Raw genomic sequence first — 19,444 nt, 5'->3', positions numbered from 1 at the left:
AAACTTTTGTTGAGTGGTGTGAACATGAAAATTAAACTGACTTACAGTAAAGACACCTTCTGTTTAATGGGTGCTCCAGCAGCTAGACAGTGTAAACTACAAATTACGTATGCCTTGCTTTTTAAAAAAAAGTGAGGGTAGCCTCAGGCATCCAAATGGGCCACACAGAGGCCTTTCTTATGGCCAGTGCTAAATATCACATAGACTGTGTGGAAATGAAAGTGTTTAGCATCCCCACTGGTAGCTGGGTCATTAATCACAAGAATCTGTTTTTGGGACAGTTGCCCAAACTCTTCATCATTGGGTTTGTGGTTAACAACACATTTAGCAGGAACTATGCTAAGAACCCCTTCAACTTTAGCATTATATTAATTTTGTTGCCCTGTATGTCAATGGAGAACAAATCCCAGTAAAACAACTATAATCAGATTTTGAAAATGGTAACTGCATGAGAGAATTTATGCATCTGGTGCAGATAGCCAGTAAACATATAAAAGACCTCTCCCTGTTGATCCACCATGAGGAGTTTGTCCAGGGGTACACCTTGTTTGCCTTTGACTTGTTTCTTTATCAGGAATGTGCTGACCATTCTTCACTGATTAAAACTGGGAACCTAATCATGGAAATACCCTTTGCTGGTGCTTTACCTATCACTGTCAACATGTTCATGTACAGGGCCTTTGACATTATGGAGATAAACCAGAGGAGAAGTGTCTTGTTTGACTACATGTGAAGATGGGTGGCCAACAACTCTCCTGGGTTTTATCCACAGACCCATTCACCAAAGAGACTTTCTTAGATGTGTTCCACTATGAATAATTCCCTAAGGCTCAGATGTCTTGAAGGCCCCTGAGCCTGCTCATCAATACACACCTGTATAACCATCCTGGAGACTGGCTGGCAGCTTAACCGGTGGATCAGAACTATGGGGAGTTTTTTTATTCATACAGCTACCACATAAACAGCACTCTCTTTCTTTAAAGCATTATGCTCTTTTTAAACAAGAATGCTACCAACAATGCTTTTCAGATGAAACAGTTACAAGACCTCCACTCTGTTGCCTGCAGATACCATTGTGTGGTTTTCCTGCACTACTGTAAAAACAGGCTACCATTTGAACAGATTTTAAAATAGCATTCTGATGATTTAGTACTAGATGACCACAGGATGATACAGTTTGTAAAAAGTAAATATAAAACTTTCCACATGGCTAGACCTGCTCAAAACATGTTTCAACATAAACAGACGTGTGTCTCTTGCAATGACTTCCATGAACATATCTAAACAAAGCACCCCACTATTGGGTTTGTTTTTAAACGTGTGTGTGTTTCTTTTACCCCATACCACTTAAAAAAAACACTCTATAGACAACATTTTGAAACAGTATAGAATAATATATTGTGAGAGTAAAACTTTACATGGTGACCCACTTGCTTTTAGAAACAGTCCTTCACTTTTTAAGCAGTAAGGCTGGTGTTTCTTCGTCCATGGCAGATGCTTTCAGGTGTTCCAGATGATCCCAATTCACAACATTGCCCATAACAGAAGACAGTATGTTCTGCTTGGCCATGGCTTTCATAAAGATGTCCTGACCTTTAGGTAGGCATTTACTAGAAAAGGCATGAGTCTGAAGACTACCCTAGACTAAGTTGAGTATGTTAGAACCCTTGATGACCATTCCTTTGTATACAAAATCCCCTTGATCATCCCAAGAAGAAATATGCTTGAGATGACTGAGTTTGTTGAGCAACACTTTAGCATTTTTCCTGTATTAGGCGTGCAGATTATTCAACACTTCCTGAAGGATGGGGTCAGGATTCAATGGAGTTTCCATGGATTTTGTGGTTCTGTTCTGGTAAAACAGGGTTAATTTCTCTCTGTCCAGATCACCCTATCAGGTATTTTTGAAGCACAGCAGCATACAGTTTAGCTTTATTGTATTCAGCTAAACCCTGCCTTTGGAAAATGTCCTTCACTTCAGCTTCCAATATGTGGGTCGCCTCTGTTCTGATATTTTCCTGAGGTGGTGGGGGACCACTTAATTGCTCCAGTTGGTGGCTGAACACCAGGTACATTTTTTTCCTCATACTCCATCACTGCTTAGTCAAAAGTCCAGTAATCAGAGAGATGCCAAAACTTAACAGGAGCCAGATGAATCTTCCGGACTGTTTCACCAGCTGTTTCTTTTTTTTATGAGACAGTTTGTTGTTCCCCAGGCTTTTTATGATTCTGCATCTCTTTTTCAGCACATGGAGTTGGTGGGGTGTCCAAGGGGTGTTTCTTTTTAAGATGTTCAGATCAATTTCTAAAATGGCCACTACTAAATCATCAGAGGCTGAGCAGAGTATAGCTTTCCTCTGCTGGGGACAGGATTGAATAAGCATTTTTAAGAGAGTCAGTTTTCTCTTCACACAGTTAGACATGTTTCCTAGGCCTGTGTGAAGCAGCAAGTATTTCCTTCGGATTCAGATTTATGCAATTTGGAGGGACAGTGATTTGATTTGGTGATTCAAATCACTGTCCCAATTCAATTCGGCCAATTTGGATTCAGAGATTCAGTGTTGATTTGGAGATTCATCCATAGACTATACAGGCAGCAGTCATCGACAGCACTGGATACAGCTGCCTCCAGCTGGTAAGTCTGTTGTGGTGGGCAGAGGAGGGAGGGAAGGGGTGTGGTGGGGCAGATCAACACACCCACAGTGGGGGAGGGATTGGGGCTGGGGCTGGGGCTGGGGCTGGGACAAGCTGCCCAGCTGGGGTGGCGGGGTGCGGGCCTTGGGAAGGAGGGCTCCTGCCACTGTGCATCAAAGCAGCCACCGGTCAAAAAGCTGCTTTTCTGGTGGCTCCTCCAGTGGCTTTTGCCACTAGGCTGGGAAGGCAGGGGAGCGAGCATGTGACCCCAGATCAGCACAGGGTGGGCTGAGCTGGGCTGTACTCTGGACGGGCTACAGAAGGTGCTGGGAATGGGGGCTGTGCCCTCCCGCTGCTCATCCAGCTGGCGTGGGGAGGCATGGGATGGTGCCACATGCTACCTCAGACAAGTGGCATGCTGTGGTGGAAGCCATTCCAGCCTCCACGCACCTCCTGGACAAGCCATGGCTTTACCCTGCCCCATCCCACCCCGCCCCAGTGTTTTATCCCTGAGAGCTTTTAAACTTTCTGTGGCCCCAGAAGCGGCAGGGCATGGCGGTGGGCACATGCACCCAGATCAGGGTGGAGCTGGCAGCAGGGGCTATGGGGAATTTTAGGGTGTCTGCAGCCCCCGCATAGCCCCCACTCCACTGAGCTCTGTGAGGTAGGCGGAGCCAGGGCTGTGCTCCGGGCTGCAGCTGGGGCTAGCCTCCCGGAGCACAGCCCTAGCTTTGCCTGCCCCACAGCCCTAGCTCTGCCACCCAGAGCGCATCCCTGGCTCCACCCACCCTGTGGAGTGCAGCCCAGCAGCAGGCAACTGGGGCTCGCCTCCCAGAGTGCAGCTGTGGCTCCACTCACCCCTCACAGATCCGTAGGCACACACCCACTCCCATGCCCTCCTGGACCGGCGGTGAGAGCTGCCAGAGGAGCCACCAGACTAGCAGCTCCTGGACCAGTGGCGTGCAGCAGCGTGCAGTTGCAGGAGCCCCCCTCCCCGAGTCCCACACCTCCCCACCCCAGCTGGGCAGCTTGTCCCAGCCCCAATCCCTCCCTCGCTGTGGGGACTTTGATCTCCCCCCACCACACCCCTTCCCTCCTCACTCCGCCAACAACAACAGACTTACCAACAGCAGGCAGCTGTGTCCAGTGTTGTCGAGGACTGCTGCCTGTATAGTTTATGGCCCTATCTCTGAATCTCACTGAATTGATTCAGAGGCTTCCCATTCAATTCTGACCTTTTGTTGTGTCTCCCAATTCAATTCAGATTCAGAGATTCAGCCACTGAATCGGGCTGAATCGCCTTCGAATTGAATTAGCTACAGAAGCTTTGCACAGCCATAATATTTCCCTTCTGCAGGTTTGGCAGCTAGAAAAAGCCCACTGCTACATCTTATCTTTTTTTTATTTCTGCCCACTGCTTTTTTCAAAGTGTAAACCCCTGGCTGGTTGGGAGGAAAAAGCCTGGTTCTTAATCTAAAAGTCTCTGGGTAGAAGTGTTTAAGTCTACCACCAGATACCCATAAGATTTTTTAGTGGCAGCCCCAAAAGCTTCTAGAAACAACTGGGCCTTGCCCATATACATCTGCCTTGCTAGGGACACCACCTATAGCTTATCCTTGGAATTTTTCAACAGAACCATGTGTTTTGTGTTTGGGGGTAATGGTGAGACTCTTTTTCCCCTGGCAGAAAACATTCTGAACTATATACATGATGCTGAGATTCCTGTGACATACATACTTGGTAAAGCTTTATCACTTTCACCACTCTCACAAGCAGAGTCCATCAAATCATCCACCACAACTATATTCACTTTATTAGGAAGATACAAGTGGTAATCATTAAGACTCTCTGACAGTCTCTTTGCAAGTTTGATAAAAAGATATTTACAAAGAAGTTCTTTATACAAAGGTTGTTAACAGCCATAGCACCACATAAGATTCTCAGGCATGACAGGAAACATTCTATCAGTATTACCCAAAAGGTTTTTTTATAAAGTAACTTTTACCACAGTCACTTGGTCCTGCAAGAATCACAGAAAAGGTGTGCTTCCAGTGCACATCCATGTTCAAAAACCATAAGGGAGGCTGTTAAAGTTTTCCGTGAGGACCTCTTATCATAAATGACTTTTTGTATTTTGTTAAAGGTGTTGGTTTCTATCATCTACCTCTCTTTGTTTCTGACAACAGAGAGTTGTTGTATCATGATTGTTTTAGGGGTGTCCCCATTGGGGTTCACCCTGTAATCTAGAATGAGATTTCTCAAGCTCTCAAATTCAACCTTTTCACAGTTGGCCACATTCAGGGTAATCCCTTTGACCTTCAAGGAGACTTTCCTATTGACAGTTTGTACCCATAGGTTTTCAGACCTACTGACACAAACTCTTTGTGATGTGTTCATCTGGTAGGATCTATCTTGTGAACTTGCCTAAATAATCACCTAGCAGAGGGTTCCAGTTTCCCTCAGCTCACAAATATCACAGAATCTGTGTTATGGTATAGGCACTGGTCTTTCAACCTGTCTAGCAGCTCATACATCTGTAAGTACTCAGGTCCACACAAATGATTAGTGGTCTGGAGAACAACCTATAGGAGGAGAGGCTGAGGGACTGTTCAGCCTGGAGAAAAAGAGACTCAGATGGGACAGGAGAGGCAAATGTCAGGGGCTAGGAGAACACCTGTTCACCAAGACACCCCAGGGGAAGACTAGGAATAATGGTCATAAACTGATAGTGGATCCCTTCTATTAGACATTAGGAAAAACTTCTTTACAGTTTGTGTGTCCAGAGTCTGGAGTAGACTCCTCCCAGAGGTGGTACAATCTTCAAAAGATGACTGGACATGCATCATGTGGGGGTTATCTGACCTCAACAGTCTTTCCTGACATGAGCAGAGGGGCTAGACTTGATGAGCTCTGAGGTCCCTTCCAGCCCCTAAATTCTATGAATCTATGAATCTATAAGCAGTGGTGAAACAGGCTATAAAGATGCTAGTGTTACCTGAGATCGTGTAACACTCTTTGGCATACTTCTAAGATACACTGGCTGTCTCATCATCAATAAAGTTGCAAAAGGAAACACCATAGACAGGAGAAAAAAGATAGCCAAAGAGTTCTTTGGGGTGCTTCATGATGGTGGTGTTGGGGAGGCTTGTCCTCTGGATGAATTTACCCCACAAAGAATTTAGAAACAATTTTGTTACTTGCCACTTTGCAGGGTTGGGTTTAATATGCTGTGGCCATAAAGGTACACCTTTACTTTGGAAGAAATTGGACACATATCTGTTTTATTGTTCTTTGTCAGTATACCAGATGGGATACCCCAAAGCTTCCTGTTTTCATCAAAGGTGCAGTTTATGTACTCTGAAACAGGGTGTTAGTCATCCAAGCAAAATGCCAGACTTCATAGATTTTAGCCACCTTGTACCCTTTTGTTATAGCTTTGTTTATTTCTGACATGTACCAAGTGCCCAAGAGGGCCCTTTCCTAATCAGTGTGGGTGCAATTTTGCTGTGTTGGTTCCACACAGATATGGCATAGCAGAAACATAAGTTTCCTGTTCATTCTTATGGGCAGTGCAGGGAAAAGCAGGTCTCGATGGTGGGTGCAGTTTCACCTTTGCCAATCCAAAATTGCTTAACAGGGGGCCAAAATTGTCATGGAGGATTTCAGGGTGTCTGACAGGGTATTCCTTTATTTTGTTTACAAATGGGTAGAAGCTGGTAAAATCATAATAGTGTATTTATTCACTGGGGTTAATTTTGTATTACAGACAGATGGAATTAGTTCTTCTCCCAAAGAGAGCATTCCTAGGCAGCAAAGGAGAAGGCAGCTGGATTCTGCTTAAGAAATCTGTGAGCTCCCTGTCTGATTCAAACAGAGTCCTCCATTCATGCTCCCAAATGTTCCTGACAGTAAACCCTGCTCTCTTTAGATAATCAACCTTGTACTGTGTCTGGTAATTAAAAAATCCATAGGTTGTCCCCTGAATGGGTTCTACTCTTTTTCATTATAGCAAGTGACATAGCCATGGAAAATCAGCCATTAAATGCAAAGGCAGTGGGTCTCCCATCAATGATGGCATACCCATCTAAAAAGTAGGTCATCACCTGAAATTTCCCACCTTGTAAAGCATGCTGGATTTGAATATTTTCTTTCTCTGAGATGTACATTAGCTACTGGATAAATGGGGTCAAAAATCTCTTTTTCTGCCTGTGGAAGAAGAGAAAAATGGAGTTGAATCTCCATTATGTGTAAGGGTGCAAATCATGTATTCAGCTTAGGCTATGGGGAAGTCAAAAGGACATGACCCAAAACCGCCAGACTAACACAAGACTGGGACCATCCTGTCCTAGTCTAGTAAAAAACAGAAACTTAGCACAAAAGTAACCACAAACCAGCCTGCTGAGTCAGCCCAAAATGGGAAGTGACCCCTAAGGTTACAAGTTAGACGAGAAACCCTTAAAATCTGCTAACATAAAGATAAAATAGAAGACATGCGCATTACTAACAAAGTCATGGCAAATGCTGATTGGTATCTGTCGTTGCTATGCTTATGATGTCATATTTTCTATATGAACTCGCCTCACCTGTTGTACAGGGTCAGACCTCTTCACAATTCTCCAATTGTGTATGAGTCTGTCCAGAATGCCTTCTCTAATAAACCAAGCTTCTGCTGACCTGACCTAAAGTTTGCTGCGTGTGTTTTACCACAACATGCCTGTGATAGTTGTCTGGTGGGAGAAGCACTATAGTCTGGTATTTCAAAAATATAAACCTGTGCACGGCCATACACTGGAGGCCAGTGTGATGTACCGGAAAGGGTCTATCCGGTGATGTCACAAGTTTTGCCTGTCAGCAGCTTGAGGTACAGTTTCCCCCAAGCCCCTACACCTATCTCCTTGACAGCTGTCAGGCTTTGTGGCCTCAGCAGGGCCTACCATCCCTGCAGCTTTCACCTTGCTGTGCCTTAACAAACACAGTGTCACCCATGTCAGAGTTTTGCTTGTCCACAGCTTGAGGTACAGTTTCTCCCAAGCCCCTGCACCTATCTCCTTCAAACTTGGCAGGCTTTGTGGCCACAGCAAGGGCCACCATCCCTGCTGTTTTGCCCCTGTTGTGGCTTAACACATACATGTGACATGAGTTTTGCTTTCAAGAATTTGGGGTGCACTTTCCCCCAAACCCCTGCACCTATCTTCTTGAAACTTGGCAGGCATCATGATCTCAGCAGAGGCTACCACCCCTACAGGTTTCATCTAACTTGGACAAAAAAACCCCAAAATTATAGATATTTCATTGATTCCCCATTATACCATACGGCTGAATCTCCCAATCAGCTCTGAAGCTTCGGAGCCAATTCAGCCAAATCAAAGCGGGAAACAAATTCAGAACTCCAAATCGAATAGCTGGCATCTGAATCATCTGAATCTGAACCCAAATCGAATAGTTCCCTATTTGCACAGACCTACTCTTCAGCCTGCTCAAGAGAAGACTGAGAGGTGATCTTGTGGCCACCTACAAATTTATTAGGGGGACGCAGCAAGGGATCAGAGATGCTCTGTTCACCAGGGCACCTCTTGCGGTAACAAGGAACAATGGTCACAAACTGACAGAGATTTAGGTTAGATATCAGGAAAAACTTCTTCACAGTAAGGGTGGCCAGAATTTGGAATGGACTTTCAAGGGAGGTAGTGCTCTCCCCTATCTTGGGGATCTTTAAGGAAAGGCTGGATAGGCATCTGACTGGGGTCATCTGATACCAGCACTCTTTCCTGCCCAGGCAGGGGGTCAGACTTGATGATCTGTTGAGGTCCCTTACAACTCTAGTATCTAGGAATCTACAACCTGATACCAAGCAAACAGTAGGAAGGAGACCCACCAGCCAGGGGGAGAGATGGCAATTAGTAGTCAAGTGGTTGGAGTACTGTGTATAATTGACACAAAAATTGCTTATGGTGACAGGTATAGATATCCTCAATGAGGCATGTCCTCTGTTAGGCTTTGTGGCTGGCACCAATTCCAAAATTACAAACTAAAGCCTTCAGTAATGCTTCAATAGAGGCCCAGACCCAACCAGGAATTTGGGAAGAGAGAGGGAGGGAAGGGGCGTCCCTTGATGGGAATGTTGCTCATTAGAAGCATGTAGACCCTGAGACCAAGCAGGCATTAGGAAGGATTTATACTGTGTAATGTATGTGTATATATGCGTCTAAAAAATGTATAGTGTAATAGACAGACCAGAGATGGTTGTGCTCCACAAGCTACAAAGGAGCACAATCATTACTAAAACATGGTGGCTAGAGTATTGTTATTATCAGTTACAATTATTACCAGTATAATTATTAACTTATTCATTACTGTAGACAATTACTTGGGCTCATTGTCCTCACAAGACACAAAAGAGCACAATCTTAGCAAACAGGCACTGGCACCTCAGATCTTTGGGCAGTCACCTGAGGAAGGCAGGCAGCAAGGGAGGGAGGCTGACAAAGGCAGACACATGAGCCATTATTATTATTATTGTTGTTGTTACTGACTAACGTTAGGAAAAGACATTACCCCAATACCAATACTTCATTCTAATTCTTGCACTATACCTATTGGACAATGTGAACACAGTGCCAATACTCAGCTGAGCACCCATAAATGACTTTGTGCTCCTTTGTGTCTTGTCTTGTGCCCAAGTTGCAAAATACATTGAAATTTAAAAAAATGGGTGTAAACCAAATAAAAAGAAAAGGAACATTGCATACAGAATCTTTCAAAACAGTAATGAAGCATATTTGGTTGGATTACCTGAATATTTGTAATTTTTCACCATTTCAAAATCTTGCACACTGTAGGCCAGTAGGCTGAGTGACAGTCAGCCCTGGAAGCAGGGCACAGACACACAGCATAAACTGTTCTTACCCTGACCAGAGACAGAAACATTTTAATAATTGATAAATACAACATGTTAATATTAAAACAATTTTTTTTTCAAATTAACTATCATATAATGTGCATGTTTAGTTGCTGCTGTAGTCACAGAATAATGTTCCTTTTTGTCTATGTTTATAAACTCTGTACATCACGGCAGAGAGAGTGTTAATTTTTATACATGCACTGTTTACTACCATTATCAGGACTAATCATACTGCTCCTCTCTCACACAATTCTTTTTTGAGTATTGTGAATCAAAGAATAATACCAGTAGTGATAGGCACCTGGCAGTGAGGCATTGCCAGCATTGCCAGTTGAGACAATGCAGAAGAAAATGGTGTCAGGCATCCTTCTCAGGCTTCTTAAGTGGGTTCTTCTTTTCTGCCTGTTGTCACCAGTGGTAGCAACATGCAGCATAGCAATGGGAGCTAAAAATAGGAGGAAGGGAGCATAGAAAGAGCATAGGAATTTTTATTGAAAAACCACCACGTAGTGCCTCCTGCCTGGACCTCTGGTACACCTTGTATACCTTCCTTCACAACAAAAAAAGCCACCAACCCAATTTGCATGAAAGTTGAAGTAAACAATGCACCCTTCCCCTTAGGGCACAGCCAAGTGTCAGGTGTCACTTAACAATGCATAAAGATGCCGGTTTTGATGCATGTTGTGATGTCCTCTTTCAAGTTTCATATTGCAAAGTGGCTCTCAGCCTACACTCAAAAGCTTCACTGCACCCAACTTCAGCAGCCTGCACTCTTCTTGAACACTGCATTTGCATTCCTGTGCCCCCCAGGGGCAACTCTCCCCTCTGAGCTGAGTCCTTCTGCCTCTGGTGTGTTGCCATCTCTCATCCGCCTCCAACCTCTCTCATCAATACAGTATACATGCACCCCAAACACTGCTTCCCAGATTTATAGGCCTTGAGTGGGGCAGGAACACCCCTCCCTCAGCCCCCATTTTCATGTAAAAAAAAACTCCAGACAGTCTGGTGCCAGGCTGGAAAAGAGCACAAAAAAGTGGGAAAAGTACCTTTGCAAAGTGGGTGCCTTGGCAAAATGTTTGTGGTGCCTTTGCAAACTGCTTGTGTGCAAGCCAGACTTGTGGGGGGGGGATGCAGCCAGCCCCCCTGTGTACCTTTGCATGTGAGATTGCTCCCTCTCACACCCCATGCAGCAAGTGCCCAGAAAAAGTGGCAGGCAGAACCAAAAAATCAATCAACCCCCGCTCCTCTCCCACACCCAGCACTGTGAGCACGGATTTTGCAGGCCCTTCAAAGTTAGGGAGCCAGGCGCAGAAAGCCAGGATAACAAGGTTTTATTGTAAGGAACACTACTGTAAGCAGTCGGTTACTTGGGCTTCTTTGCCTTTACCCCACCATGACCCTGAACTGGTCCTGGATCCCTGAACTGCACTGATGGCTGCCTGACCCTACTGGCAGTTGTACACCCCTCCCCTATCTCCACTGTATTTGAGGGAACAGGCTCAGCTGTAATGCTTCTGGCTACCTCCTGGACAGAGGCAGACCAAGCAGAGCTACTTTGTCCTTTCTGGGGTGGTACCTGCTTTTTAAAGACATGCTTTGTAGGGCTGTGCAAGGCTTCAGACAGAGCTTCAGATCCAGAGAAGCTTCAGACGCTTCAGGGTCCGAAACAGCAAGTCTGGGTCGAAGCACTGGCCTCTAGACCTGTGCGAGTTGGCAGCAATTTGATCCGACTTTGGATCCGGCCACTTTGGATGGCCATGATCTGATCTGTAGCTCTGGACTGAGTTTCCCCCTCGATCTGGCCGAAGCAGCTCCAAAGCTTCGGAGCTGCCTCGGAGATCCGGCTACAGAGTATAACAGGGAATCAATGAAATATATATAACCTTGTTGTTTTTTGTCCAATTTGAATGAAACTTGCAGGCATGGTAGCCTCTGCTGAGAGCATGCAACCTGTCAAGTTTCAAGAAGATCAGTACAAGTGTTTGGGGGGAACTGTACCTCAAGCTGCAGACAAGCAAAACTCATACCACCGGTGACACTGCGTGTGTTCAGGCACAGAGGGATGACAGCTGCAGAGATGATGGCCCCTGCTGAGGCCACGATGCCTGCCAGCTGTGGAGGAGATCAGTGCAGGGGGGCTCTGGAACCCTGCACCCCTAGCTGCTGACGGGCAAAACTCGTGCCATGGGTGCAGGTGGGACTGACTGTGTCTGTCTTGGGGCAGTTGATTGTCTGTATTGATTCTTTCCTCTCCTTAGCCTGGTTTTGTAGGTGCTAATTGATGCTCATTAAGTCATTATGTAGTAGCTAGGTCCTATGTATTGAGCTGGTCCCTGAGTCCCTGGTCCCTGAGTGAATCATGATTGATTGGTAACTTGTAGCTGCTTAGCAGGCAGGCCTGCAGTAGTGTCTTCCCTCTCCGCCCCAAGACAGACACAGTCAGTCCCACAAGCACACATGACCTGAGTTTTGCTTGTCCGCAGCTTGAGGGGCAGTTCCCCCCAAACACCTGCACCTATCATCTTGAAACTTGGCAGGCTTTGTGGCCTCAGTAAGAGCTACCACCCCTGCAGTTTTGACCCCCCAGTATTGTAACACATAGACGTGACAGGAGTTTTGCTTTCAAGAATTTGGGGTACAGTTCCCATAGCCCCTGCACTGATCTTCTTGAAACTTGGCAGGCTCTGTGGCCTCATCATGGGTCACCACTCCTGCAATTTTCACCCCCCTGTGGTGTCATACAGCCATGACTTGAGTTTTGCTTTCAAGAATTTGAGGTACAGTTCCCCCCAAACCCTGGCACCGATCTTCTTGAAACTTGGTAGACTTTGTGGCTTCTGCCTAGGCTACCACCCCTGTAGTTTTCACCTCTATATATTGTAACGCCTAGACGTGACATGGGTTTTGCTTTCAAGAATTTGGGGTACAATTGTCCCTAAACCCCTGCACCAATCTTCTTGCAGTATGGCAGATTTTATGGTCTTCACAGAGGTTACCATCTCTGCAATTTTCATCCAAATCAGACAAAAAACAACAAAGTTATAGATTTTTCATTGATTCCCCCATTATACCCTACAGCCGGATCTCCAAGGCGACTGTGAAGCTTTGGAGCCACTTCGGCCGGATTGAGGCAGAAACCCAGTCTGGAGCTCCAGATCAGATCACTGCCATCCAAAGTGGCCAGATCCGAAGCCAAATCGGATCGCTGCCGACTCGCACAGGCCTAATGTCTACCAACTGTTCCTTCTCACAGAAGGCATCTGTGTTTTCCACAATTTATTTCTTCCAGACCTCATCCCCATCCAGACCTGGAAGGGTGTGGGCAGTGGGGTCCCACAGGGCTCGGTCTTTGGACCGATACTCTTCAATGTCTTCATCAGCGACTTGGACGAGGGAGTGAAATGTACTCTGTCCAAGTTTGCAGATGACACAAAGCTATGGGGAGAAGTGGACATGCTGGAGGGCTCCAAGATGAACATGAGTCAGCAGTGTGACGAAGCCATCAGAAAAGCCAATGGCACTTTATCGTGCATCAGCAGATGCATGACGAACAGATCCAAGGAGGTGATACTTCCCCTCTATCGGGCACTGGTCAGACCGCAGTTGGAGTACTGCGTGCAATTCTGGGTGCTGCACTTCAAGAGGGATGCGGATAACCTGGAGAGAGTCCAGAGAAGGGCCACTCGTATGGTTAAGGGCCTGCAGACCAAGCCCTACTAGGAGAGACTAGAGAACCTGGACCTTTTCAGCCTCCGCAAGAGAAGGTTGAGAGACGACCTTGTGGCTGCCTATAAGTTCATCATTGGGGCACAGAACAGAATTGGTGAGGTTTTATTCACCAAGGCACCCCCAGGGGTTACAAGAAATAATGGCCACAAGCTAGCAGAGAGCAGATTTAGATTGGACATTAGGAAGAACTTCTTCACAGTTCGAGTGGCCAAGGTCTGGAACGGGCTCCCAAGGGAGGTGGTGCTCTCCCCTACCCTGGGGGTCTTCAAGAGGAGGTTAGATAAGCATCTAGCTGGGGTCATCTAGACCCAGCACTCTTTCCTGCCTATGCAGGGGGTCAGACTCGATGATCTATTGAGGTCCCTTCCGACCCTAACATCTATGAATCTATGAATCATCAAAATGCAGACTCCCAGAGTTCTTCCCTCCAGCCTCGTGCACCTGACACTCTGTCTCATAATGACTCCACCAAAGCCTCTATCATGCTTTTCTAGGGACTGTCACTGCCTGTGGTGCATATCTCTTGAGTGCTCTGCTGTAGTGCAAGCTGGGATCCAAGGTTTGGGGGCACATGCCCAACCAGCATTGGGTGCAGTAGTTGGTAAACAAATGAAAAAGTCTTCCCAGTTTGGTGACATTTCCTTCCCTCAAGAGGAGGAAACTACAACCCCCTACCCCTCCAGCTAAAGTGAAGAAAATGCCTGTAGCTACAGAAACAAACCCTGAAAGAGTGGGGCACCATTCATATTCCCTTCATCCCTCCACATGCCCTTCATCCACCACCAAAAGAGCATGACAACCCACCTCCAGCGTTACCTGCATTTCTCCCCCCTGACAGACAAACCCAACCCACACAGATCTGAACAGTGCCTGCCAGTGGCAAGAAGCACATTCCAAGATACTTACAAGTCACCAGTCACGCATCGTCTTGGGTCTCAGGAACAGAAAACGATGTTTGTGTGTGGGGAAGAGAAAGCACATCAAAAAAGGTTTCTTCCAGTTTGTCTCCTTCCACCTCATCATCTGTGCTAGTCTGTGGAATTAAGGGGGACACTGGTCAAATTCAAGGCATACTGCTCTTCTTGACAGTCCCTGTCATCCAGGAACATGGAGCAGTCTTCCCACTGCTGTGACACACTAATGATTTGCAGCTCAGGAGGAGCTGCTTCTTTCAGCGCGCTCTCCTCCAGCATACTAGTCCTGAAACACAGCAGACAGAGAGCCTCGTCTGCATCCTTGGAGAGAATCATGGACAACTGGTTGTAGAAAGAAGCAATTGTGAACCCTGCCCCAGAACGAGAGTTTGCATCCTTGGCATGGTGAAATGCACATCTCAGGGCCTTGATATTGCACCAGCACCCGGTTGTGCCCTCGTGCCTGCATTGCTTTTGCAATGGCTACATACACAGGCTGATTCCTCATACTTTCCCACTGGTCTATGATCTTTTACTCTGACTAAATGTTGATTAAGTCCTGCAGTTCTTTCCAGGTCCAGTTGGCTCCATGGGTGTTGGAGGTATCAGCCTCCTGCTCCATCACCTGCATATTGCTGGGCTTGGTTTTCTGAACATCGGGAAGGAGTGGTTGTTCTTTTGATTAAAATAAATTATTTTACTATTTACAACATAAACATCTGTGTCTGTCTGCAGGGGTGTGTGGGGGAAGGCAGCAGATGGGGGTTGGAGGATGAACAGGGCATGGGGGGGAGGTGGACTGTTGTTTGGAAGCTGGCATTGGTCGGGGAAAGAGGGGGTAGCTCATTACACACGACTGCCTAGCTGAAGCAGATGCGTGCCATGAACGCTTAGTAAAAATTAACAGTGTATTAATAGTACGTTTGGGGGGGACAAAGGGGGCGGATGTGTGGTGCCAAATCTGACAGCTGTTACCTTTCTGGCTTTCAGGACTACATTTCCCAGAATTCCCACGCTGCCAGGGCTTGGAACAGTCAACACAACATGAAACACCCACACACTAGTCCACGTCACTTTCACCATCAGCCACAATTGCCAACCACCCATGGTGGCACCACCCACTATTCTCAACCCCCTATATTTCTGATATCATATCATATATAGTTAAAAAAATCACAGATAATTTTTTATTACTTTATAACATGGGGGGAAGGGAAAGGGATGGGAGGGGTGATTCACATGGTTTGTCGTTGGGATCACTACTGGGAGGCTGGCCTGAGCCTAGGCAGGTGCAGGTGGCAGGGTTTTGGGGTGGCCACAGCCTGGCGTGGGGGTGGTGGGGAGGGGAGACTTAGTGTGAGACTCCCGGCTAGGGGCAGAAGGCGGAGGCCAGTTTACCAATGAACATGCACCTCCTGCTGTAACTCATTAGGAAAGACATTGCTGGGGGTAGATTAGTATTTGGCTCCCTCTGCTCCAATCTGCAGGGAATTACACAAGGGACTTAAGTCATTTGAAAACTGTTTGAAATAACCCAGGTTAAAATTTTAAGGCACGTTAAGTTAATGAGGATCAAACACTGTGGCGTGTACAAATGCCCCAGGGACTCCTTTCCCCTCTCAGACTTGCCTCCCAGGGGATCCTGCCCATCAGTTTCCTGGGGGAGTCACAGTCTGCTTTTCTGAAGTCCAGTGTCCATACTCTGCTTCTCTCCTTTCTTCCTTTTGTCAGCCTCCTGAATTAAATCACCTCATGGTCATTGCTGCCCAACTTGCCATCCACTTCTACATCCCCCACCAACACTTCCCTGTTTGTGAGCAGGAGGTCAAGAAGAGCATGGCCCCTAGTTAGTCTCTCCAACACTTGCACTAGGAAGTTGTCTCCAATGCGCTCCAAAAACTTCCTGGATTACCTGTGCACTGCTGTATTGCCCTCTCAGCAGGGTGATTGAAGTCCCCTATGAGAACCAGAGCTTGTGATCTGGAAACTCCTGCTACTTGCTGAAGAAAGCCTCATCTACTTCATCCTCCTGGTCAAGTGATCTATAGCACACATCTGCTGCAACATCACTCTTATTGCTCTCCCTTCTAACCTTAACCCAGAGACTTTCAACAGGCCTACTTCCAGTTTAATACTGGAGCTTTATGCAATCATGCAGCTTTTTTACACACAGCTCAACTCTTCCCCTTGTCCCCTGCTTGTCCTTCCTGAACAATTGTACCCATCCATGACAGTGCTCCAGTCATGCAAGCTATCACACCAAGTCTCTGTTATTTCAATCACATCATAGTTCCTTGACCATGCAAGACCTTCCAACTTTTTGCTGCTTGTTTCCCAGGCTCTGTGCATTCATGTACAAACACCTGAGGTAAGTAGCCAATTGCTCTACTTCCTCAGGAAGAATGAGGCCTCCCCTGTTGAACCCTCCTGCTGGCACTTCTTCCAGGTCCCCCACTTCCCCACTTCCCTCAGGGCTTTGTTATCCATTCCCTGAGGAACCTAATTTAAAGCCCTCTTCATGAAGTTAGCAAGCCTGTCTGTGAAGATGCTCTTCCCTCTTTGTCAGGTGGATCCCATCTCTTCCTAGCAATCCTTCTTCTTGGAACAACATCCCAAGGACATGGTGTGTATCCCCACGCCCTTCACCCTTGTACCCACAGCCCTGTAGTCATTCTTGATCTGCTCAGGGTCACGCTTGGCAATACCATTGCTGCTCACAAGGATGAGCAGCATGGCATAGTAGTCAGAGTTGGACAAATCTTGGTAATCCTTCTGTGAAAACTTGGATTTGGGCTCCAGGCAAGCAGCAGACCTCCCACGACAATGGCTTTTTCCCTGCAGAAGGGTGTTAGGTCTCAGCTCTGTGTTCTTGGGCAATCCTGGCATGGGACACAGCCTGTCTGACTCACAAAGAATTCCCCCTCCCTCCCCTCCTCTACATAAATGAGACTGATTAAGATGCAGTGAGAGACACACCTAAGACCCTCCAGATAAGGGTGACAAGAGTGAAACAACTGCCCTGGGTCTCATTTGCATCCGAGATGGAACCAGATTATGTGAGAGATGGAGAACAGAAAGCCTGAAACAGAGACTGCAGTGAATTCTGGGATCAGAGAGGCAGGAGAGCACTGCATGATGGGGAATCTGTGCTCCAAATGCTAATCAACCCATGTTCACACACACCCAGCTCAGCATTTATCAGACCAGTTCTAATCTGGATTTACAAAGGACTTTCCCCAGACACACACACATCTCTAAGTTTAACAGGCATCTCAGGCTGTACATTCCCTGGTCTCACTGTGGGAGGCCTATGTAAACTTGATTGACTAAAACTCGGTTGCCAGGTTAGGGAATGCTGAGGCAAGAGAGGGGTATGAGCAACATTTGAACAATGGTAAAGGGTTCATCACAGTGTCCAGCCTGTTGGAGCCCTAACCAAAGGTGTTGCCATACTTTTCCTGAGACAACTGGTGGAGGTCCTCTCCACAAAAGGTTATGAATACCCCAATAATTGCCTTATGTCTGTTAAAAGACTATAGTAAGATCTGGAAAAGACATGCTAAGCCGAGGCTCGTTCACAACAAGTAAAAATCCAAAACCCTGATGCTACAAGCTATCTACTGTTTCTGAAGAAACCATGAGATATCCCATCAGTATATCTGCTATCCATAGGAATTTCAAGCTGGCTCCCAAGTGTCTGGGTACTCCCTAACCTTATGTGTTTCCTGATTATCAATCAATTTTTTTAGATGTGCCAAACCAGATAACCCCTTGTCAAGAGAAAAGACAATGATTTATACTACTGAGAATGCTTCGAAGCAGCTGAACTGAGGGTATAAAAATCTGTAAAAAGCAGTAGTATGTGTGCTTCAAGAAGAAAAATCATATGCTGACACCATCCCCTGTTGTTCTTGGGACGCTGGAAGAACAGATCATCTCCCTTCAAGGACTATGCTAGGAATTTTACTTGTCAGCTTTGAGACTCAAGTACCTTGGACTGGTAAGATCCCACCACTCTCTCTCTCTTTTCTCTCTAGGCATAAATTTCTGAACCTGAACTGTATTAGTTAAGCTTGAGCTAAGTTTCCCCATATACTTAGTGAAACCAGGGTAGTGCTGTAATTGCTTGTGTTTGTTTTTCCTTTGCATGTCTATTACTATTAGTACCATTATATATTTCGTATACTTAGCAATAAATAACTTTTATAGTCAAACTGGTAGTAACTGGGTACATTTTTCCTTCTCTACTTCTCCTTCCTCACGTGCTCTGCAGCAATGCTTCTTTTACCTAAGCTAAAGATCCCTGTGAAGCCCAAAAATACTGTGGGGCCTGCTCATCAAGAGGCCAAAGATTGGGATGTGCTGAGTTTGAAACACATAAGGGGATCAGCTTGTACAAGCTGATTGACCCAGTTTGACTCAGACGTGCCCTTATGAACTGAATGCTGGCCCATGAGGGTGTCAGCTGGACACCCAGCCGGATTCAGAGAGATTCTGTTCACCTGTGTGCTTGTGTCTGACTGCAGTTTATTGTTGCTCTGATGAACTGATTCTTGGCATATGAGGGTGTCAGCCTGTCCATGCTGATCAACCTGGCTGGGTCAGGTGTGTCACGTTAATTTGTGTGTGTTTATGTGTATGACTGATTTGGTGACTGGAGGAACCCAGCCCCATTGAGACTGAGTCCTGCAAGATAGCTCCATTACAGGTGAGGACTTGCAGAAGGGAGATATACAGCTCCGTATAGAAACACAAGTAACACAAGCAGCACATTGACAGAATTACCAAGACCCTAGAAACGTATCCCTAATAAATGAGCACACCCCAGAGTAATGGGAAAATCTGGTAACAAGGGAGTCTTCAACCACCACCACCCATCCCTTTGTCTCCATGGAAGTGGTCCCAATCCTGCGCATCATGGGGATTCCTGGCCTGGCCTCTTCCACCAATGGTAGTGCTCTCCTCCTCTGTTGCTAGCACTCCATATCTATTCTCAGGCAACCCACTGCATGTAGGGATGATGACTTCTTCTTGCTGCAAGAAGATACAAGCTTCCAGCTTCCACCTTCCTGGGAGTCCATGGCCTCTTCTTTTTCTAGCACCACCTCTGACAGTCCTTCCTCCACAGTCCTAGAGGTTCTACAGCATAGAACTGATGAAGTCCTTATGGTGGAGGATGCTTCAGAGCCTTGCTACCTCCTCTTGTAGCTCTCTTGCCTTCTCCCTGAGGGACACACCCGGATGGTACCACTCACACTGTAGGCAC

The sequence above is a fragment of the Alligator mississippiensis genome, chromosome 9 (genome assembly GCF_030867095.1).
Source record: "Alligator mississippiensis isolate rAllMis1 chromosome 9, rAllMis1, whole genome shotgun sequence".
NCBI lineage: Eukaryota > Metazoa > Chordata > Crocodylia > Alligatoridae > Alligator > Alligator mississippiensis.
Note: the sequence above shows the minus strand (reverse complement) of the source record.